Source organism: Mauremys reevesii, linkage group 6 (genome assembly GCF_016161935.1).
Source record: "Mauremys reevesii isolate NIE-2019 linkage group 6, ASM1616193v1, whole genome shotgun sequence".
NCBI classification, from domain to species: Eukaryota; Metazoa; Chordata; order Testudines; family Geoemydidae; genus Mauremys; species Mauremys reevesii.
Genome location: NC_052628.1, coordinates 65,870,219 through 65,894,478, shown reverse-complemented (window position 1 = coordinate 65,894,478; position 24,260 = coordinate 65,870,219). Strand labels below are relative to the sequence as shown.

Below are 24,260 nucleotides of genomic sequence, written 5' to 3'. Positions count from 1 at the left end.
AATGTGTGGATGAGGCAATGGTGTTTGGAGGAGAGATTTAGGTTTATTAGGAACTGGTGAACTTTTGGGGAAAGGAGAAGCTTATACAGGAAATATAGGCTCCATCTAAACCAAAATGGAACCAGATTTCTAGCATGCAAAATTAGAAAGGTTGTAGAAGTGTTTTTAAAGTAGAGGAGGGAAGAAAGCCAATGGGATGGTGGGGCACACAGTTGAGAGGCATCCTTAAAGGAGGATTTATTAAAGGGGATACTCTACATCTGAGTAAACAGAAGACAGAGGTTGATAAAGTACAGACAGGAACTGAAGAGAAACAGTAAGACCCAAAAGGGTCCCATTCAATTACACCACAGAGAGGCAGACAACTAAATATTGACTACTTTTATAAGTGCTTGTATACAAATGGTAGAAGTCTAAACATTAAGATGAGTGAACTTGAGTGGCTGGTATTAAATGAGGATATTGATATAATAGGCATTGCAGAAGCCTGGTGGAATGATGATAACCAATGAGACACAGTAATACCAGAGTACAAAATATAAAGGAATAACAGAGTAGGTCACGTTGGTGGGGGAGTGGCTTCCTATGTGAAAGAAAGCACAGAGTCAAATATAGCAAAAAACCTAAATGAATCAAACTGTACCATAAAACCTCCATGAATAGCAATTCCTTGAATAATAAGAATATAGCAGTAAGAATATACTACCAACCTCTTGACCAGTATGGTGACAGTGATTGTGAAAAACTCAGGGAGATTAGAAAGGCTACACAAAATAGCAAACCCAGTAATAATGGGGGATTTTAACTATCCCCTTATTGACTGGGTACACATCACCTCAGGATGGGATGCAGAAAGTTTCTAGACACCATTAATGAATGACTGCATCTTGGAGCAGCTAGTCCTGGACCCTACAAGGGGAGAGAGAATTCTTGATTTAATCCTACATGGAGCACAGGATCTGGTCCAACAGGGGAATATAGCTGAACCGTTCAGTAATAGTGACCAGAAGGTAATTAAATTTAACATTTTTGTGTGGGGGTGGAGAAGGGGGAGAATACCAAAGACACCCACCACAGTATCATTTAACTTAAAAAGGGGGAACTACACAAAATGAGGAAGTTAGTTAAATGGAAATTAAAAGAAGCAGTCACAAGAGTGAAACACCTGCAAGCTGCATAGAAACTTTTTAAAAATACCATATTAGAGGCTCAAACTAAATATATTCCTCAAATAATAAAATAAAATACTTATAAACAATAAGAGGATAAAAATGTCACAGTGGCTACACAACAGATTAAAAGAGAGAACTACAGGCAAAAAGACATCCCCGAAAAATTGGAAACCTACTGAGGAAAACATAAAGGAGAATAAACTCTGGCAGGTCAAGTGTAACAGTATAGCAACTAGCAAAAGACACAAAAACTAAGAACATCTGAAGCAAGAAGCCTACCAACAATCAGCAGGGACAGTGGATTATGGAGGTCCTAAAGAAGCACACCAGAAAGACAAGGCTATTTCAGAGAAGCTATATGAATTCTTTGCATTGGTTTTGCTGAAGATGATGTGAAGGAGATTCCCACATCTAAGCCATTCTTTTTCAGTGATGGTTGCTATGTGAGCTCTGAATACAGGTTTTGGTTATGAATGTAGGTATGTGTGTGTGCCTGTACCTACACATGTAGAAAATTGTATCTGTGGTACAACTTCAGCATGACCTTACAACAGGGTGGTGAGACAATCAGGCAGGGAGGGGCTTACTTCCCTGACCAGGTGAGACCAGTTTCTGGTACCCATCTATTGTACAGCACAGCCCATTGACAAATCACAATTTTTCAACAAAACAGTTTTAGTGTTAAAAATATGTGATCAGCTCTAAAGTTTGTGAGGTGCTCACATACTATAATTCTGGGACCATATAAGTAGATAGATGGCTCTTAGTACCTGCTGTGCGTCTTTCCAGTATCCAGTGCCTATGTAAAAGGAAAAACTTGTGATTTCATATAGGCACAACATTTGCCCAAGTGCCATTAGAAATCAAAGCCATGCTGTATTCTGAAGGCACACTCTTTCAATCCCCAAGCTAGACTATTAGGTATGTCTAAGGTGTCTATTGCCATGGTATCTTTTCCTCCCACAGGAAATTGATTCTTTGTATGATGTCTGATATGTAAGCCTTCCCACTGTGCACCTTAACACTTGTTCAGTGTGTTAGTGTTTATGATCACCACAGGTTGCAAAGGATTTCCTTATTAGACCTCATTCACCCTGTGTAGGTAGAGGACTAAGGGACAAAAGAAGTCGTTCATTTTGCCCTCTAGAGTCCTGAAATCCAATTCTGGCTGAAGTTCTAATTAATTTTCGTATGTCTCTGCCCAGTTCTTCACTACACTGTGCCTAGATCACATAAGAAAGGGAATTTATTTTTACATAGCTGTGTGCATATTTGCCCTTAACTTTCTCTGGTTCCTTACTTAAATCACTTTTCATAATAGATTATTTTAGTGAAGTTGGGTGTGTGGGCAAAGTAATTCTAGTGGCAGCTAGTGTGTGTGTTGTCTGTATCCTGATCCGAAGGAAAGCATTCCTCACTTTCATTTACTAGTAAGTCAGTCCTTCAAATTCATCAGGACTAAAGTCACAACTTTTTTTAAAAAACAAGAAGGAAGTTTGAACAGCAGCCTTGATGAATACTTTATTGCCCGTGTTTGGGACAATTTTGAATCAATGTGTACTTGTGAAAGTGAGATGGATTAGCACTTGTAAGCATCAGGCACAGGTAGGTATAATGGGCGAGAAAGGGGCAAAGCAGGGAAGGAGACGGGATGCTCAGGCAATATTCTGTATAATCATACACTCTCCTTCTTCCTGCTCCTCAGTTTAATTCTTTGCTGAAGCACAGGCCAGAGTTCTGTTTTTTCCAGATTTTTCAAAAAGTATTACTGTCACAGGGCTGGTGCACCCCATCACTGCTTGGGGGCAGGGGAGAGGTGCATTCCAGCCTTGCGGTTGAGTCCGTGGGGCTGCCCCTGGTATCGGGGCTGTGTGACCCCATGGCCTTAGTCAGTAGCCCAGGCTATCAAGGCAGTATGGCCTAGTGGCCAGAATCCCTAGTGGAGCCCTTGCTATCAAGGCGGTGCAACCTAACAGCCAGAGTCAATACTCCAGCCCTTGCTGTCAGGCCAGTGCAGCCTAATGGCCAGAGTCAATACTACTGCCCTTGCTGTCAGGGCAATGTGGCCCAACAGCCAGAGTCAGTGGTACAGCCCCTGCTCATAGGGCAGTGTGACCTACTGGCCAGAGTCAATATTACAGCCCCTGTGGTAAGGGCAGTGCGGCCTGATGGCCAGAGTCAATACTATTGGTGAGCTGGGCCACCACCCCAGGGTGCATGGTGGCCAGGATAGGGGGACCCGGACCCACCCTCTCCACTGGGTTCCAACTCAGGGCCCTGTCAGTGGCGGGGTTACCTGCCACCCGCTTGGCAGGGGTCCTACCAAAACATGCCGAGTTTTGGTCCAGTTCTGTAACCATTTTCCCGCAAAGTTTCCCTGGGTCACTTCCTACCCGAGTCTCTGGAGTTCGCTGTCTCTGGGACTCTCCGGTCCCTCCACTCTCTGCAACGTCATGAGCCTGTGTAGGGGGGCTGTCTCTGGCTGGCTGGCTGCCACACTTTGGAGTGCAGGCAGTCCTCTCCCAGGAGCTATCCACGCACCTCCTTCCGTGCCAGCTGTCAGCCCAGACTGAGCTGCTCTGCTGCGTTTATATCCTGGCTCCAGCTGGAGCATGCCCAGCAGAGCTGGGGTGGGGCAGGGCCTCATCAGCCAAGAGGGAAGGGTTAACCCTAGCCATACCAGTGCAGGGCTGAGACACCCCATCACAGTTACACAGACTTAAACATCAGGCCTATTGTATGCAAAACCCTGATAAGTGGATGTCAATAATTCACAGTCAATTTCAAAGAGAGCACCATATTTAAAGCACACAAAACACATTGTAACTAGTAGAAAAACATTACAAAGAGAATTTGGAATAACTTTTAAACAAAAGCTATTCAACAATAAATCTACTGGGGTTTCAAATATAGACTCTCCCTTTAGTTTCTGTTACAAATATTCCAATATACGATTTCAACATAACATTTTCTATACTTTAGTGCACACATCAAAACACATTCCCCTCTGATCTTCTCTCAGAGATGATTTCTCAGTCTTTATGGCATGACCATAGGGGGCATGTGTCACCTGCACTCTTCAGAGCTTGAGAAATGGCAGCGTCTCAAGTCCTTTCAAACACAGCCGAATGCTGTCAGCAACAAATAGTCTGAGGATTGCCACAGCTAGCAACATTCCAGCCCTTGGGTTAATAGCTGACTGCTCCTCTCAGTTGCTGGTGAAATAGAAGTCTGTAGCCTGGATCCAAGGCTGGGTTCAGCATATAAAGCACCCACTCCCTAGATCTTTACATGGCTCTTGCTCTCTAGAGCACTATCTTCTCCCCATAAGTCCAGCTCAGTCAGGTATATATTCACAAACCCTCACTTCACTACGTACTACTCCTGTCTCTCTCTGGAACAGAGGCAGAATCCCAGGTTAGAGCAGTTAGCCAATGGCTAAAGGCAAGTACCACAAGCTCTGTGGTTTCTAGGGATGACAAATGCTCCCTTGCCTAGCTCTCCCGCTAGCTCCATAAAAAAAAATCACTGTGGACCAAATGTTATCCTAGTAGAGGGCTTCCCTCATAAAGAAAGCTGGAAGAGCACTGACCTGTATCCAGAGTGGTACAGGAATTGGGACCCAGCCCTCACAGTAGACATCTCTTGATCTTGCATCAATCAGCAGCTGAGTAGTTGCCACTGTTTATAAGCTGCCCGCATTGTGCTCTGATTGGCTTTTATTCTCAGTTGATGACTAGGGTATGACCAGCCAGTTCTGAGGCTGTATTGCCAACAATACAGCCTCAGAACCGCTTCAGAGCATGTCTAGTAACTGCCTGTAACAGGGCAATCTCCCCTATTAATAGCCCTGGTGGGGGAACAGGGAGCCTGCCCCAGAAAGAAGCCCAGCAGGCAGGTGCTGGGTATCAACTGATCAGCACCTCGTGATTGGACCACTCTCCAAGCTAGACAATACGAAGGAGAACTCAGCTCTATGAGTGAGGAAACCAGGAGAGAGAAAGGATAGGCTCTGATAACCAGAACAGGCAGGCCAGCCCTGAGGATCCCCTCCGCCCATGTCCCATCTCCTCTCGGGGTTGGAAAGAGCCCTACCCAGTAACTGCTGGAGACCAGAGGACCCTTGTCTGAACCCCTGACTAGAGAGACATTTGTGTTGTTTTTTGAAGACAGTAAACAGAGCTGTGGACAAAGGGCCAGCAAACTAATCTGGTCATGGCTGATTGTCTGTCCCCAGCTGGTGACTAGGTCCACCAGCGTACACTGTCACCCTTGTTTTGGATGTTTCTGAGTCCTTCTAGCTGAGTTGCCCTGCTCCATTCTCTGCAAGTGGGCAGAGACAGAATACCCAACTAAGATCCATGCTTCCTCTCCTCCCCAGGAGAAACAAAGTCAAATGCTGCACTATAAAGCATGAGAGTTACATGAGCACTTCATTAGCTATTCTTCACAACAAAGCAAATACAGGTGCTCCTCAGCCACAACACCCCCGCTGTTGTAATCCTGGATCTCACCTGAATGTAGACAGCCATTCCTGCTGTCATGCCATTGCAGAATTTTGGACTAGGATAAAACCATCAAACTCAATATACCAGATTCAAACCACCCCTACCAGCTCAGGCATAATGGGAAACCTTAAGTCTCAAGGTTAACATACAGGGGCCATGTCTGGTAAATACAGAAGAAAGGAACTATAGACTAAGCACAATTACTTTATCTTGTAGGCTGGTCATTGAATATATGATTATCACAAGTTGATTTTCCTGTTTGTAATTTTAACAATCAATAGTTCTGAAAACAAGGAATGTTTCACCACACTTTACTGAAACACAGTTTGTCATTAGCCAAACTGCATCAGGGTTAAGAAAGCTGACAACAAAAACATGCCATGCACAATAATTGCATCATGTCACAGAACAGCAGTACAGTTGTACTAATTGATGGTTAAATGTTTAGCATGGTGGATCTGTCAATTGAAAGTACATAAGGGAAGACTTTCCACTGCATGTGTTGGAAATTTCATTTGCTCTAAACTAAAACATCTTTTGGTAAAGACAGAGTTTGCTTTTCTGCAAAAGAACATTAGGAGCACCAGGGATATGCCATATCACCTCTCGGATGCCACTCTTACTACATCTATTTCAGGACCTTCTATATACCTAATACAAATTTATCAGCCAAAGTGCTCATTACAAAAACTATTTAGCTGGTCCCTTGCTCCTTGTCTTGGCATGGGCTGGGAGTGCTTTGAAAACAGAATGCTTAGCACTTAGAGGAGGAGAACCTCCCACTGCAGTACAGTAACCCCTCTGGCTAGCTTAGGAACAGCATTAATTGGCTCAGGAGATCCAGCCCTACTCATTTGGTAGGACATTTTCCATGACATGCAACCTTTGATGATAGCTGAGCAATGGGGAAATGAACGATCCTTGCTGTTCACAGAATGAAGAAGGGGAAAAAACACACAAAACGCCAACTCCATTTTGGAAGAAATAAAACTGAAGATAAAGATGAAAAGGAAATGGCTGAGACATGCAAAATCTTATGCTCCGGTTTGAAGCTATACTCCTGTGAAGACATAATGAGCAGAATTAAGGCTGGACAGTCACCCTTCACTTTGTATTTCAGGCTATCATATTTTTCCTTTATGTCCCAGCTTGAACATGGGACACAGATGGGCTTTAGTATTCAGCTTCCTTGTTTAAAATGATAAATCGTTTCTATCAGCTATATGCAGTGGGGAAAGTAACTGAAATACTTTCCTCATGGATTGTATTTTCCTAAATGCTCAATTACTGAGAGACAATCTACACTCATTCCTATATTTGCTTTCTACAACCAACTTTCTGTATAGCTTTTCATGAGTGATGTATCCGAGTATTTGGATTCTAATATCTAAACTGTATTGTTAAATGTATTCACCTTAATTTGGGTTATTGCTGATCATGTGTATCTTATGACTTTTTAAAACAAACTTTGTATTGTGGATAACCTAAGCACTCTCCCCAGATGTATAGACACTTTTCTTAACCTGGGTACTACATCATTTTTTTTTAACATTAGCTTTAATAAATTTTTTAATTCAGTTTCCTTGTTTAAAGTGATAAATCCTCTATCAGCTTTGCACAGACACATTTCAGTAGATTTCAAAATGTTCTTAAACACACGGTGTATGGCATCATCGGGAAAAGGCCTAGAAAAGATTGTGAGGCTTGGAAGAAAGAATGGAGGATGGTCTTAACCTACTCTTTTGGGGCTCAATCCTGCAAGATGCTCAGGGTCCTGGTCCAGATCCAGCAAAACATTTAAGTACATCCCTAACTTTAGTCCCATTGAATTCAGCTGGAAGGAAGACTCTTATAACTTATACCAGAGGAGCCAATAAAAAGATCTGGGTGTCAGTATATAGGTAGGTATTTTTAACATGCCCATGACTGTGATATCTGAGTATAGCATGTGTGTGGTGATAAGAAGCAGGCGGGGGGGGGGGGCGGGCTATGTGCAGGTACATGTACTGGTGTGTGTCTCTGGGTGACTACATATGTCTTTGTGCATGTACAGTATATAGTTTTGCACACAGGTGTGTTTATGTGTTTTAAAACCCTTCCCCCCACCCCAAAGACATTCAAAAAGCTTACACAAAACTACTACAATTCATTAAAATTAATACAGATGTGTATAGTTTTTGTGAAATCCAAAGATGTACCAAGTTTTCCCAACTCTGCTTTCTCTAAAGATACATAAATAGCATGTACTCAATAAACTAGTGACATCAAATAAGCTTGGCATTAGGAAGCCTTTAAAAACCCTATGTACCCAACCTAACAGAATGGAAGGTCCCCTGCCTTGCTGGCTTCATGGAAGACATTAGTGATGCAGCCAGCTTCAAGCAAATATTCATTTGCAGTTTTCAACCCTGAAGGAAAATTGCCAGCCAGATGCTGTGTTTCTCCGAACAAGAGAATTGCTTGTTTATATGGTAGCATCCAAATGTAAAGAAAAGAGAAGTAATTTTCATATTCAATACTCAATATCAACTTTAATTAAAATTGATACATATTTAAATTATTTAAATTAGGTAGCTCTTCTTTGATCATGAGCTCTCATTTCCAAAGAGAGAAGAGTGCACATTCCAGCCCTGATGCCCTAATTAAAGGTGATAGCCTGAATTAGCATCCAGCTACTTACTATGTGCATCACATCTCTGGCCAAAATCTCTCTCTCGCTCGCTCTTTTTAAAACCATTTCCGTAGTCTCACAAAACTAAAGAATAGCATCAGTGATAGACCGGCGTTTCTTTCTACTCCAAGACAACATGGGAAAAAGTGATAATGACAATACAGAAAACGTTTGCTGGGTATGGATGGTTGTAATCATTTTTAAACACCAAGTACTGAAACTCACTCACTCAACAGCAGCCAGCCAAATTGTTATAAAGCACATTAGTGGGACTTTTACTTAGCTGTCTCCAGCATCAGATCACTCTTCCAGATCCTGGTGACCCTTACGGAAATCTTCAAAAAAACCAATCTGTCTGCCTTCTATTCTCCTGCCTTTTGAGACAACTGTTCCCCAGACCTGAATAAAGTCTAATGTGAATGCTGCCCCTACCTATCCCTTCTTTGCAGCAAATGGAGAATATGCTCTTGCTCCTGCTACAGGCACTTTGGCTGTATCTACACTGATTTTTGTAGGTAGCTCTCCTGTAACTGTTCCCGCACCTATGCAGGTCCACTGGACTTGGCATTGGTGGGAGTGCTAGGGGAGACCTGCTGCCAATGTTGATACCTTCATGCTGTAGTAGTAGGATTTAATGTTTGTATTTTGTATAATTTAAAATAAAAAATAAAGGGTAATAATGTACCATGCATTAAATGTATTAAATGTATATGTATGATTTGACCATATCCTGCCAGCCACCCTTTCCGAAAGCAGAAAGGAATGGCCTAATGGGCCATTGGTAAAGATGCATCAGCCAGAATCTTGTGTCTGGAGCTAATTTCAAGGCAATAACAGACCTTTAGGGTCACCACTTTGTTGTAGGTTTAGCATTTTAAAATAAGTAAAAAGAATGCAATAATTGTTTTTTTCATATATTGCAATTTGATGTTCCTGCTGAAATGCTTTGTGTAAATCAATCCTGTTTTGTGTGTGAATAAGGAATGTGTGTGTTAAAAAATTAGTGTGAAGGCCATCATTGGACCAGATGTTCTAGGGGGGAATCAAGGACGGACGTAAAGGCGCCAGGAAGATTACAACACACCCCTATTGAGATGTCAAAGAAGGGCAGATCGACGACTCTAAAAGATGTGGCAGGCACCCATCAATGGGGACAAAATAGCTGTAATCAAAACCAGCATGGGGTAACTCCCTAAAAAACTAATACAAAAACAAAATAAAAAATAAAAAGAACAATCTAAAAAACCAAGCATTTGTCAAACAGCAATTGATTACAGCACGACGGTGCAAAACTCATTGGTCCCAATGAAGGAAGATCACTATATAAACAAGGTGCTTTGCCATGAAACTTTGGGTTCATCTTGCCAAGACTTCCCTGGAGCTTTGTGTCGTGACTGACAGAACCCGACTCCTCTCTACCAGTGATCAACCTAGCTGGCCACTAGATTGATCTGGACTCTGGACTGGTAACTATAACATCGACTGGCTGGACAGCGTGTGTGTGTGATTGAATGCATATGCTAATTGTTGTATCTCCAATAAACGTGGCATATTGCCTTTTCCCCTGAAAAAGGTCCTGGGTGTTTCTTATAAGCGTAATAATGCTGCCCAATCCTAGAGCAGATCTAGATGACCCAGTAGTAAAAATGTAAAAATTTACAACATTGTAGTTCCAGAAATCTACTGACTTTCTTTTCAAAGCATATCACTGATAAAACCACATAGTGGTAAGAGCTCTTAAGATATATTGATTGCCTCATTTATCCTCTGGATACAGGCATGGAAACGACACTATTCTCTCACGTGTAGAGGTGATCCCTCCCGATCTAAGTTGAGACACATTGGCAGGGTAGTATAGATGAGTTTGAACTGCTAATAATCATGCTGTATTTACTGCACAAAGGACTTCAACCTCCAATACTCTAGATCTGGCAAATAACATGAGTACTAACTTCACAAAAGAAACTTAAGAAGAAATAGTTACAGTGTCCCAAATCTGAAAATGCAAGTGGAAAGGGGATATTTCTCACATTGGCAGCTCATGAAAAGGAAAGATTGGAAGAACATACTTGTGTTTGACTTTGAACCACTACCTGAGATAACTGGTTAATATCTACTCAATGAATTAAAGAAAGCATGCTGCAAAATTAAAGTCACATTTGTGTCTGCTATAGCTTCTTTCAAATACGAAGCAACTTAATAAATAATGGAACAACAGTTCTATTCTAACAACCAGTTCATTAGAAGACATTTTTTGCTTTTCAAATCTCTCTCGGAACAATGGGTTGAAAGTTTTGTTTTTAGTTTCTTACTTGACTCAGTGTCAGCCTTACAGGATTTAAGGTTTTGGAAGTGATTCACCATCACACAATGTATTTTTAATTGGTATTCTGTAAGAAATAAATATAATAATGTAATGGACTGAATAATGTGCGTGCATACGCAAATGTACAAATCAGAATAATGTGCCACAGGTGCCATAATTCTAAGAGCTAGAAGAGATTTTCCATCAGCTCAGGAAGTCTTTGGAGCAGAAAGATCTGAATTCCAGCCCCAATTTTGTCATGTACAGCATAGTGGCAACCAGGAATCACTAGGTAGTGATATAGTTGTTCAAAGATCTACCAGAAGTGACATGCTGGTATGTGAGAAACAACTTCTTGTAGATTTAATTTGATCTAGTATTAAAAAACAAAACAACTCAACCTCTGTGATATATTGTGTCCCACATAAGCCGTATGCAGCCCCTAATGAAATAAGACAGGTTGCACAGAACGTAAATTAGGACAGAGATCAGTTCCTTAGGCAAGAAAGTTATGTAATATCTGGGACTCTTGGTGTGGAGAAGTATAGAAACCTTATTGCATTATCTTTTAACTGTATTAAACAGTTTAAGAACTCATGTGAACAAGGGCAGAATTGGAAAAGTCTGAGATGAACTTAAGCATGTGTTCCTGATAGGAAATCCATTATATTACACTGACAATATTTCATCACGCCATATTAATGTTAATTTTGCTGATCAAATTGCTAATATGACAAATCTGCAGTTGTATTAGCAATTTTTCATCCTATCATATTAGCATTATATAAGAAATCCACTGATGCAGCAAGACTTTAAAAACGTATTAGCAAAAAAAAAAAGACTAATTATAAAATTATATGATGAAAGATTGCTAATTCAATGCAGTGAGCTCATCCAGATGAAATTTTGGCACAGACTCTCTCAACATTTCCCAAGGTAGTGTCCACCCTGCTTGCGATACAGAAATTCATAAAGCTCAACAGTGCAACAGATAAAGTGTCTAATTAGGAATTATTGAAGTGGATAGATCTTGAACAAATGGTATGCTATCTATGCACAAAAAGGAGGCCACATTTCTGGATTGTATTTATCGTCACTGAGATTCACCAGGGATGGGGTTAGCACCACTATCCTACTCTGGAGGTTTCCACCAGGAAGGACAACTTTAACCTGCAGACGAGGCTCCATAGGAGCTTTGCCAGCAGAGGGAGCCCAAAGAAATTCATTGAATCACCACTTTGTTCAGGCCTCTTCTTCAGATAATGCTGCCCAGTTCTGGAATTTACACTGCAGAACAGGGATTGGAGGCATCTTGTGTCACCATAACCCCACTGCAGAGTGTCTTCCCACCTACTGGATCCCCTATAACATGGTTTCTGATGGCAGATGCTGACATCTTCATTAACGATTTGGAGGATGGTGTGGACTGCACCCTTAGCAAGTTTGCAGATGACACTAAACTGGGAGGAATGGTTGATACGCTGGAGGGTAGGGATAGGATACAGAGGGACCTAGACAAATTAGAGGATTGGGCCAAAAGAAATATGATGAGGTTCAACAAGGACAAGTGCAGAGTCCTGCACTTAGGACGGAAGAATCCCATGCACTGCTACAGACTAGGGACCGAATGGCTGGGCAGCAGTTCTGCAGAAAAGGACCTAGGGGTTACGGTGGACGAAAAGCTGAATATGAGTCAACAGTGTGCCCTTGTTGCCAAGAAGGCTAATGGCATTTTGGGTTGTATAAGTAGGGGCATTTCCAGCAGATCGAGGGATGTGATCATTCCCCTCTATTCAGCACTGGTGAGGCCTCATTTGGAGTACTGTGTCCAGTTTTGGGCCCCACACTACAAGAAGGATGTGGATAAATGGGAGAGAGTCCAGTGGAGGGCAACAAAAATGATTAGGGGGCTGGAGCACATGACTTATGAGGAGAGGCTGAGGGAACTGGGATTGTTTAGCCTGGAGAAGAGAAGAATGAGACCATTACTCATGCTTTCAACTACCTGAAAGGGGGTTCCAAAGAGGATGGATCTAGACGGTTCTCAGTGGTAGAAGATGACAGAACAAGGAGTAATGGTCTCAAGTTGCAGAGGGGGAGGTTTAGGTTGGACATTAGGAAAAACTTGTTCACTAGTAGGGTGGTGAAGAACGGGAATGGGTTACCTAGGGAGGTGGTGGAATCTCCTTCCTTAGAGATTTTTAAGGTCAGGCTTGACAAAGCCCTGGCTGGGATGATTTAGTTGGGTTTGGTCCTGCTTTGAGCAGGGGGTTGGACTAGATGACCTCCTGAGGTCCCTTCCAACCCTGAGATTCTATGATTCTATGAAAACCCAGAGCTGAATCAAGAGCTGTCTGTATTCAAATGATTTTGAGTGCTGTAGTCCATCTCTCATATGTATCTTCAAAGTGACCTCACTCAAGACTAATGTTTAAAGTAACCTGCAAAAAACAGTTTCTTTTGTCAAACTTCATTTCATTCAAATTTATCTTGGCTGAAAATTGACACTCAAGATACTTTGTCTTTTTGAGCCCTTTCCTTTGGGAACTGGAGGTCTGATGATGGATAATTCTTCCTGAAGGTTTTATGGCAAAATTTCACAAAGCAAATATTTCTCCCCTTATTTTATATAGCCCTGACAAACAGAAATGCTGAGCCATTTAATTATAGACGCTGTCTGCAACAGTTACAGGTCTGAATATTTTGGCTACTGGGATTTGAAGGGGAAAAATTAATTTGAATCACAAAACTACATGTCAAGAGAACTAAAAGAAGGAAGCTAGTAAATAGCCTGACTAGCTCAGCAACTGATATAACAGTTCTGCAACAACAGTTTAATGTCTCCATGTGGGAGCCATTAGCTCTTCTACATATAAATATTCATATTGTATATTTATGACATGCCACTGAGAGAAGAAAGTCAAGAACAGTGGCAGTGTTGGGCCTATTATATAAAAGGTTAAGCATCTCGAGGAAACGTTACTGTAGCTCACAAATTAGTCCCTGAATAGAAATTTAAAAAAAAATCCTTAAGAACATGATACTGTGACTTCCTAAACCAAGTGTGGATAACTGAAATGACAGCTTCACTTCTCCCACACAATGGAACTTTCCACCACAAGGATAAAGCTTGTCTGTGCAGGAGATAGAGCTATCTCAGGGGCTGGCGTGAGACTGTTGAATAAACTCTCACAGGAACTGAGACCATCACAGACCTCACCACCTTCTGCTCCACATGCAAGGCGCAAGTCTCTAACCTTGCCTTCTCTAACAAATACGGAGCAGTGTGTACGTTTAAAAAATAAATAATAATAATAAAAGAAAGCCAACAGCGATGACTGAAAACTAAAACTCTGTTACACACAAAAGTCTCCCTTGGGAAGAAGATAAGAAAAGAATGAACCACGTGTGATTGGTGTTAGTCAAGTTGCTTAAGGAACTAGTGGAAAGTGCTCACATACTAAGGTGATGAAGGTGGTTTAAGAACCTATATAGAATAGAATGGCAAGATTTGCTTTAACATTTCTCCCTCAAACTCAGAGATAAAGGGAAACCTATTACTCTGCATGACTGCACTGACTTTCATTCCACAGTATTTTAAAAACTCTAATACATCATTAAAATGTCCCAGCTCACCTCTATTTTTAATCCTTACCTACACACCTGGTCGTTAATCCTCACAATAATCTTCAACACCTTCTGAATCAATAATTAAACAAATATAGAAAAAGGACACTCACTTTGTTCCTTTTTCCTACATACTTTTAATGACACCTTCCCAAACTATTTTTTGGCAGTGAAAATGCATAACAAGGTGAAGTGTAAGAATACGTTGTTTTAACATAATTTTAAATTTAATTTACTGCTGAGGAAAGGTGCTGGAATGATCCTCCTAGAGATTAAAATGTTCTAGTCGTAGAACACCGCCAATATCAGTAGTTCAAATCCTTTCCTGCAAGTATGCATCTTCCATAACTAATAGGTACCACTTCTACAAGGGAAAGGGCAGTTCATTCTCCAGTGCCCATTCAAACTTTGACCTTTCTGCTGACATTACCAGCAAAGGTGCTAATTATTGCTACTTTTGGTAGGTTTGGTGTAATGGACAAGAACATAAGAACGGCCATACTGGGTCAGAACAATGGTCCATCTAGCCCAGTATCCTGTCTTCTGTGACCCATGCCAGGTCCTTCAGAGGGAATGAACAGAACAGGCAATCGTCAAGTGATCCATCCCATTGTCCACTTAATTTAAAAACTGTATTGTACATAACACAATGGACTTGTAGGATAAATTTGTAATTAGCATGTTAAAAGGTCTATGCTTCCTTCAAGTAGTGGGATAGGCTAATTAGATTGCCCCAGAGAGAAAATGACATTTTATACAATGTTTTTTTCTTATTTTGGGACACTGGAGAAGCCTCCCAGAATTGGCCAAAACTGTTATGGTTTTGTTTTTCATCTGCCTTAACATCAAACGTAAACTTCCGGAGAAATGATAAACTGTGTTCAGAGAGAAAGAGAAGGAGAGTGTGAAAACTAATTACTAGATTGTCCCTGGCTTTATCACTGGTCCCTGGAGTAGTTGTGGGCACAAAGGGATGCATGAGCCTCATAAGAAAGGGACAGAGGACATTGAAGTCCATGTCCCTATCAAAACTCCTCTGCCACTCTCAGGGTTACAAACCATCCCAGAAGGGGTGGGAAAGGGTGGGGAGAAAGCAGAGCCATAGCAGTGGGCCCCTTTTCCTCACCTGCCAGTAGAGCTCCACCATTCCAAAGGGGGCACCCCTGCACTATGGAGAGCTCCAGATGATGAGGTAACATGGAATATTGCCCATTATTTTTACGGAGTACACACTCGGGCCCTAAACTTGTGAATTTGGGAGACGGAATTATTACTTAACTGAATGTGTTTGTAACAGGGAAATGCAGTTGTATTTTTTCTATAGCAAAACCAGATGCTAATGCACAGTTTGACTCCTAATGTCAGAAAGTTTATATGCAGGAGATCAAAACCATCTTCCCCGTAATTATAGTAATGGGATTACTTCAGCACACAAAGACTATTTCAAGAGGGTCGTGTACAACCACTCAGCACTTGAGAGTAGAGAGAGAAAAGATTTCTCTGCAATGTGAAGACAAAGGTAGAATCAACAAGATAACTTCAAAGTTAGTGCCTATCCAGAGATGCCCAAATGAATAGTGTGGAAAGAAAGCATGATATGAATTTACAGTCCTTTTGATTTGTGTTCTCTTTGTTCTGTAAGATGACAATAATACTTCCTGTTGTCTAAGCTAAACATACTTGGTGACCTGACCCTTACACCTGAGATAATATCTAGTTAAAACACTTGAAGCAAAAGAAACCAACTTTGGAGGGCGGAAGGTGAGGTGTAGCTGTCTGCTTACTGGCTCAAAAGGGTCTCTTTTAGGCTGTATGTGGAAGAAAAATGCACCACAGGCCCAGGTCTCTTATGGGTAGGGCCCTAACAAATTCATGATCCATTTTGGTCAATTTCATGGTCCTAGGATTTAAAAATTGTAAATTTCATAATTTCAGCTATTTAAATCTGAAATTTCACAATGTTGTAATTGTAGGAGTCCTGACCCAAAAAGGAGTCATGGGGTGCTGGTCACAGGGTTATTGTAGGGGGGCGTTGTGATACTGCTACCCTTACTTCTGCTCTGCTTCTGAGCAGCTGCTGGTCTGGAGCCTTGCTCTGAAGGCAGAGTCGCTGCCAGCAGCAGTGCAGAAGTAAGGGTGGCAATACTATGACACCCTAAAATAACTTTGTGATCTCCCCTGCAACTTCCTTTTGGGTCAGGAGCCCCAGTTTGAGAAACACTGGTCTCCCCCTGTGAAATTTGTATATTATAGGGTAAAAGCATACAAAAGACCAGATTTCATGGGGGAGATGCCAGATCTCATGGTCTGCGATGCATTTTTCATGGCCATGAATTTGGTAGGGCCCTAGTTATGGGGCAAGAAAGAAAGAAGACATCAGCCCAGGCTTCCAGTCTTTATACTACCAATACATACTAAAAACATACGCTAAGCAGGAAGAGGAAAAGGAAACAGTTCTCTCTTATAAGCAGATGTGGGAGGGAGCCTAAAAGGGAAAATAACCTAGAATAAGGGTATGTCTACACTAGAAACGTAAGTTGACCTATATTAGGTCTACTTACAGCCACCACAGTAATTACTGTGGTGGTGCATGTCCACACTACCCTGCTTGGGTTGGTGGTGCAGCAGGTGTGCTTCCACTGACCTAAGAGGGGCAGTGTGGGGAGCCTGGTCTCTCAGCTCTGCTGGCAGCTCCCTGCTGGGAGCCTGGCTGCTTCCCCACCCCCACCAGCTCCTCACCCCAGCTCCCAGCCAGGAGTGGGGTCCAGATGCCAAGCTCTCCTGGAGAATGGGGGGCAGCTGGGCTCTAGCTATCCAACTTTCTTATCAATTTCATGGCTCCTGCTACGAAATTGACAAGACAGCCAACAGCCCATGTAAGTAGCAGACACTGCATCACCCTAACTATACCGACATAATCCCTACACCTTTCGTGGAGGTGGCATTATTATGTCAGTGTAGTAGGGCACTTAACATTGGCAGGAGCAAGGCTGTAGTGTAGACACTGACATAATTAGGTTAACCTAAGCTGCCTTATGTCAACCTAACTCTGTAGTGTAGACCAGGCCTACGAATCAGATGGAAGTCCCAAACACCATAGCCAAATGATCCTGACTGTGAATTCAGACACTGGGTAACATTTTCAAAAGGCCCTATGTGACTATGTTACAATGAGATGTAGGATCTTAACTGCTACTTTAGACACTAAATCCAAAATTTAGATCCTTAAAACCCCTGCTCAGCTGCCACCTAACTCTGTAGGCAGCTACATTTCTGTTGGCAAGATCTCCAAGTCACCTAAATGTAGCCCCTGCTCCAAGGGGTGGCTCAAGCCTCCTCCCTGGAGCTTGCTATTTGGAGCGGTTTCTCCCTTCTTCTCACATAGGTGGGCTCCAGGATTCTTGTTAAATGATGCCTGGTGCCTCCATCCAAGGTTACTCCTCACTGTGCCCAGGACACAAGGGGTGCTGTCTGTTGGGAAAATGAATAATGCTACCACTGCTGGCAAGGAGTACGGAGCCCAGTTCATAAGAAACAATAAAGCACATCAACACAAACACATCCAAGAAAGGACAAACCCCAAACCAACAATATAGCAGAGGGGGATTTTACTAGGAACAGGCAAATAAGATCTGGGTAAGGAAAGGATTAAAGTTAACTAATAAATACTAAACATTAATTCAGGGTGGAACTGCCTGACCCATGACCTAGATCCCAGAGCTCTTCAAAGACTCTCTCTGTAGGTGGGGAAGTTAATCACTCCAAGCATGGTGAGAAATGGGGCTGTGGGGCTCTGGCAGCGATTATTGTTGTAGTCCAGAGGACAGAAACCACTCCCACCTTTCTCCCCAGAAGTTCAGTCCAGAGTTCCAGGAGCTGGCAAGGTTTAAGTGGGGCTTACATAAAGATCTGCTGCTGGGCATGCACACGGCTGCCTCCATCTGGTGTTTCTGACAGTAGGGGCAAATGTATGACTGCAGCTGATGTGAAGGTTCTAATGTTTTGGTTGCTGCTACTCATCAATATTTAGTAGGACATGAGCTTTGGATAGAGTAAGTTAGAAAAGATATAGTGAAGCCAGAAGTAGAGGCACACTTTACTCGAGAAAATATCAAAATTGGTGCAAGGGTGATCAGAATATCATCTGCATGGAAATGATACCAAAAGACTTAGTTCAGACAGTTCCCTTTTTAAAATTACAATTTTAACTTAATTCAGCATAAAAAATATACCAATTACCCCTAGACTGAACACATTTTCTAATAGCAAAATAACTTAATATAAATTTCATGAGATAATTATTCAAACCCCATAAGAGATGGGAGCAATTTAGCTGTAGTTTAAATTTTGTAATACTGGAGATACATGATTATCCTATGCTAGTCTACAATTGTTTTTGTATTGGCGTCTCATTTTTGTGTAGCCCCAACAAACAGTAATTACATGATGTCATTAATGCCAAAGTTGAGAATGTATCATCACAAAGTAGGGGCACACACACACACACACACACAAATATAGGACTTATAGCAGAGGGTAATGAATTACATCTGGCACTGATGGTCAACATTTCTAGCATTATAAATTATTCATTTATATGCTGTCTAGCATGCCAAGTATTTCAAGTCTTTCCCCCAGGCACCTGGCATATTCTCTTTAAGGTACAAGTATTTCACTGGAGAACTTGCCCTTAAAGCTGCAACCACCACACAAGATATTTTCTGCCTTCTTTGCCAGATAACACAAGAAATGTCAGATTCTTTCAGTGTTCTCTACTCCAAAGAGGCACTTACAAATTCTGGTCAAAAAAGTTATCAACAAAATTAACACTGAGCAGATGTTTTAGACTTTGTCATCAGCTGACAATGGATTTTCTTCAGATGCGATATGATCCAGCATCTAGCCAGGTCAAAGGAAGTTTCTGCCTGAACGGACTCATGAAAGCCACAACTGAATCATCTCAGCTTGTTTTCAGTGATTAAACTGTGAATTCAGATAAGAGAACCTGTGAGCAATCACTCGACATTTAACTTATGAATTTGTCTAGCAAGGGCCCTAAGATCCTTTGGCCCAGAGCTATAAAGGGACTTAGGTGTTGCAGCACTGAACTGCAATGTCTATGTTGCAAGCATCTAGAAAATAAGGGAACAACAATAGGATTTACAAAGCCTAGGTGAGGTGCCTATGCTCCCTATACAATGAATGGGGGACAGATAGAAGCCTAAAATGGGATCCACAAAAGCCAGCATGCTAGGTGGACAGCCACCTAAATTAGCCAATGGGAGGTGCCAAGACAGGAGTGTATCCTAAGCCCTGCCCTTTTCATGGAGTTCGGTGCCTAAGTCTGGGCTGCAGGAAGGCACTTATCTCTACTTGAGATCCACAGCTGGGAATCCTTTTCTTGGTGTCAGGAGGTGTCAACTTGATGCCTAAGTTGTTTCTTGTGAGAATGAATTAGGCACCTGCCTCACTCCACACAAGACTGGGCTAAAAGTTATAAGGTGGATGGCAGCACCTCCACCAACATATTTTTAATGGCCCCTTATCTGGCAGGTGTTCTCTGAGCATGCCTATAGGATTGGGCCCTGCCAAGGAGATAGGCAGGAGAATGCCTATCTTCACCTGGTTAGGCTGGAGATAGTGCCTAGAGTGAGTCAGCAGTGTGCATATTCAGAGGCAGAAATTTAGGCATCGAGAGGACTTCACTGTGGAAATTTAGGCAGGGAGTGAGTTTAGGCACCTATAGAGTTAGGCAACAAATGACTGAGGGTTTTGTGGATCACAATGGTCCCTAAAACTGGGATTAAGTGCCTACATCTTGCCTTTAGGCACCTAAATCCCTTTGTGGATCTGGGCCTTTGCCATTCAGAGAGAGAGCATCTGTGTCTTCCATGAATGAAACTTTGCCTCAGTAAAAGAGTTCTGTTTACTGCTTTCAGCTTAGCTTACAGCATGGTGACCCTCATTATTTTTGACTCCTGCTCAGCCTCAGGGTCAACATTTGCATCAAATACATAACTAAGAAAGCAGATTTGATGGTCATGTTCGAATCCAGTCTATACCAGCCATGCTTACTTCCAAGAAGCCTTCTTCATAGTCACTGAGAAAATCCTAACATTTGAGTATGGCCAACCCCACCTTCATGACATCCCAGAACATCAAATTCTGCCAGTTGTCATTCTGCATAGTAAGTGACCTGATCGGGGGCGGCTCTAGCCATTTTGCCGCCCCAAGCACGGCAGCATGCAGCGGGGTGCGCTCTGCCGGTCGCCGGTCCCGCGGCTCCGGTGGACCTCCGGCAGACGTGCCTGCGGAGGGTCCGCTGGTCCCGCGGCTCCGGTGGACTTCCCGCAGGCACGTCTGCGGGAGGTCCACCGGAGCCGCCTACCGCCCTCCCGGCGACTGGCAGAGCGCCCCCGCGGCATGCCGCCCCAAGCACGCGCTTGGCATGCTGGGGCCTGGAGCCGCCCCTGGACCTGATACATTTGACAGTCCTGTTATTCACTGTCACACTACTGTGTGCGCAGCCACTCTCAGTAATTCACCAAAAACAAAACTGAACTTAAGGGCTGCTCATAAGCAGTGGTGGCTCATGACCTTTTTGACAGGTTAGGCACAAAACACAAAATAGTTATTTTCACCCTGCCGACTGTAAAACTGAACAGCTATTAAAAGCTTACTTACAGCTGGAGCCGCCACAACCTGGTCCAGCATTGGAGGCAGAGTACGAGGTGGGCCTGGAACTCAGCAGTGGCTCCTCATGCCTATGCAGGAGGCCTGCCCTGTGGGGGAGGGAGAGGAGAGATGTAGGTTTCAGGACCCATCTCTGCCCCCTGCAAACCTCCTGCAGCCCTAGCTTAACTGCTACAATCTTGCTGTGCCTCACCAAGCAGTGATTACCATAGGAACATCTTTATAAAATAACTCCTGGGTGTGGTAAATTGCCATGGTAACAAGGCAGCTTTTTGAGGCACTATTAGTTATACCAATGGGCTTTGTGCCTCACCCAACACTCTGTTTTCTCACCTTTCTGGTGCTGCATTTTGCTACTAGAGAGAGCAAATTTTGTCATTTAAATCAAATCACAATTTGTTTTTAAATCTGTATATATTTACCAATTAAATAAAAAAGAATATGCAAAATGTATTTTGTAGCTTTTAGGAATTCTTAGTTAAGCTATGCCTCACTTGCCTGAGCTCACAAGCCACCCCTGCACATAAGGTCAAAGATTTCTTTGTTGCTCCACTTCCTGAAGATGATGCATCAGAATCAGCTGAATGAAAAATAGCTGACTAACATAAAGATGGCTGACTGATGGGTAGCTCTGCATCTGACATAAATATTGCAAAAGAGATTTGGTCCACTGAATTGAATACAGCCGTGAAATTGACATACATATCTTTACATTTGTAGTTATTGTCAATAAATCCTGATTCCTAACCATTCATATTTTTGAATTTCAATCTGGAGCACTCAGTGACAAAATTGAATAAATTATGTAGGTATCTGTATATAAAGTGATAAATATGTAGGAATCAAAGTCCGATTGTGTTCCTGTACAATGAATGGTTTATGATTTTAAGGGAAAAAAATGAAGACTTTATATTTCTGAAGACAAGTACTCCTTATTCTGCAGTTTGTGCTGCTCATTAGGTGATATAGCCAGCTGCCTAGTCATCATTATGAAAGATGTCACACAAGAAGAGAAAAGTCACAGGCAACTGTGACGTTATTGATATAAATTGGGACCATATAGAACATGGGTTGCAACCAAGGTCCTGTAGTGGCACCAAATCTTAGGTAAAGGGGGTCATATAAGGTGTCTAAGACCAGGTTATGGGTTGCTGGTTATGATTATGCTGTCTGTGTGCATGTATCATTTTTAGTTGAATTTATGTATATTGGCTCTATACTGTCTGTATTTCAAGTTGGTGATGTGCTTCTGGGTGATATCCCAGACAAGTTGGTGTTAGCTCTGCTTAGCCTGCTTGATGGCCCATTAAGGACCATCAGCTACACAATTGACCCATGGAGAGAAGGCAGACACGCCTTATGACTCAGCGAAGTATGCAGGGACTGGCCCAGGTGACTCCAGACTCCATTTTGCTGTAATTTTCCACAGTGGGGACAAAGAGGTTCTTACACCTGGAAAAGCCTATATAAGGCTGATGCATCATCTCCATCTGGTCTTCAATCCTGCTTCTTACCTCCAGAGGAACTTTGCTACAAGCTGAAGCTCTGAACAAAGGACTGATGACCCATCCCAGCTGGGGATGTTCCAGAGACTTGATTTGAACCTGCAGTTTATGCCATCACTGCTGCAAGCCTAAACTAAGAACTTTGCCATTACTGTATGTAATTGATTCCATTTAACCAATTCTACCTCTCATCTCTACCTTTTTCCCTTTATGAATAAACCTTTAGATTTTAGATTCTAAGGGATTGGCAACAGCGTGATTTGTGGGTAAGATCTGATGTGTATATTGACCTGGGTCTGGGGCTTGGTCCTTTGGGATCGAGAGAACCTTTTTCTTTTATTGGGGTGTTGGTTTTCATAACCATTCATCCCCAGGACGAGTGCACTGGTGGGGATACTGGGAGACTGGAGTGTCTAAGGAAATTGCTTGTGTGACTTGTGGTTAGCCAGTGGGGTGAGACCGAAGTCCTCTTTGTCTGGCTGGTTTGGTTTGCCTTAGAGGTGGAAAAACCCCAGCCTAGGGCTGTGACTGCCCTGTTTGAGCAATTGGTCCTGATTTGGCACTCTCAGTTGGGTCTGCTCCGTCACAGCAACATGCCATGAAGTTTGCCTCAGGCACTGCAAATGCTAACTCTGACATTAATATCACCTGGTATGAAATGTCCAGTCTGAGGATAATTCTTAATGGAATTAGCTTACCAGAATCATGTAGTTTCTAGGAAACAGAAAGTAATGCATGTCCAGGACAGCTGTCTTCAAGTTTACCATGGACTCTCATGCAGCAGGGATGCGGATTTAGGGGACGAGGAGGAGGAGGACATTGAAGTTAGCGCACAGCAAGGAAGCGGAGAAAATGTTTTCCCCAACAGCCAGGAACTGTTTATCATCCTGGATTCAGTATTCTCCCAACCCACCCAAAGCGGGCTCACGGACCTTGAAGGCAGCGAAGGCACCTCTGGTGAGTGTACCCTTGTAAATATAATACATGGTTTAAAAGCAAGTGTGTTTAATGATTAATTTGTCCCCACTAAGAACATTAAGTCAGCGGTGTGCATCCACAGTACCGAGGCTAGCGTCAACTTTCAGAGCATTGCACAGTTCCCGCAGTCTCTGTGCTCCATTGGAATTCTGGGTTGTGCTCCCAATGCCTGATGGGGCAAAAACATTGTTGCGGGTGGTTCTGGGTATATGTTGTCAGGCCCCCCTCTTCCTCCATGAAAGCAACAGCAAAAAATAATTTCTCACCTTTTTTCCTGGGTTACCTGTGCAGACGACATACCACGGCAATCATGGAGCCCGCTCCGCTCACTGTCGCCATACGTCTCATGTGTGCTGCTGACAGATGTGGTACTGCAGTGCTACATAGCAGCATCTCCTTGCTGTTGCAAGTTGGCAAAGACGGTTAGCAGTCATATTGTACCATCTGCTGCGGTCTCCTGGTTGTTTCTGGTCTCTCTCTTCTTTAAGTTTTGTCTAGTAGAGATTCAGTCCTGTCTGGAATATCAGGCGAGCCTACTGAAGAACCAGAGAGGCCAACGGTCGCTCCGGGTCAGAGCCCCAGACATCCCGCAGAAATGATGAGCTGATCTTTTTGCCCTGCCCCACATCCTGACCTGCCTCCTCTGCTGTCCTGGTATGCAGGGAGCAACTTGGGCTGCTGCTGCCTGCTTGGTGGAGGGCGGAACCAAAGTTATTACTTCTGGTCTCCTGCTGCCTCACAGGCTGAAAGGAATCCTGGAGCCTAGCTAACCATGCTGGGCTCTGTTCTGAGCTGAGGCAG

At 42.8% G+C, this 24,260-nt stretch overlaps 1 long non-coding RNA gene across 1 annotated transcript in view; it reads right to left on the bottom strand.

The window, feature by feature from the left end:
* The window catches only part of LOC120408492, a 47,366-nt gene extending 26,248 nt beyond the window's left edge, over positions 1-21,118 (bottom strand). The window contains exon 1 of the long non-coding RNA XR_005600728.1: positions 20,968-21,118. This is a non-coding gene — a long non-coding RNA (uncharacterized LOC120408492). The remainder of the gene's footprint in view (positions 1-20,967) is intronic.
* Between the last annotated feature and the right edge of the window lie 3,142 nt (positions 21,119-24,260).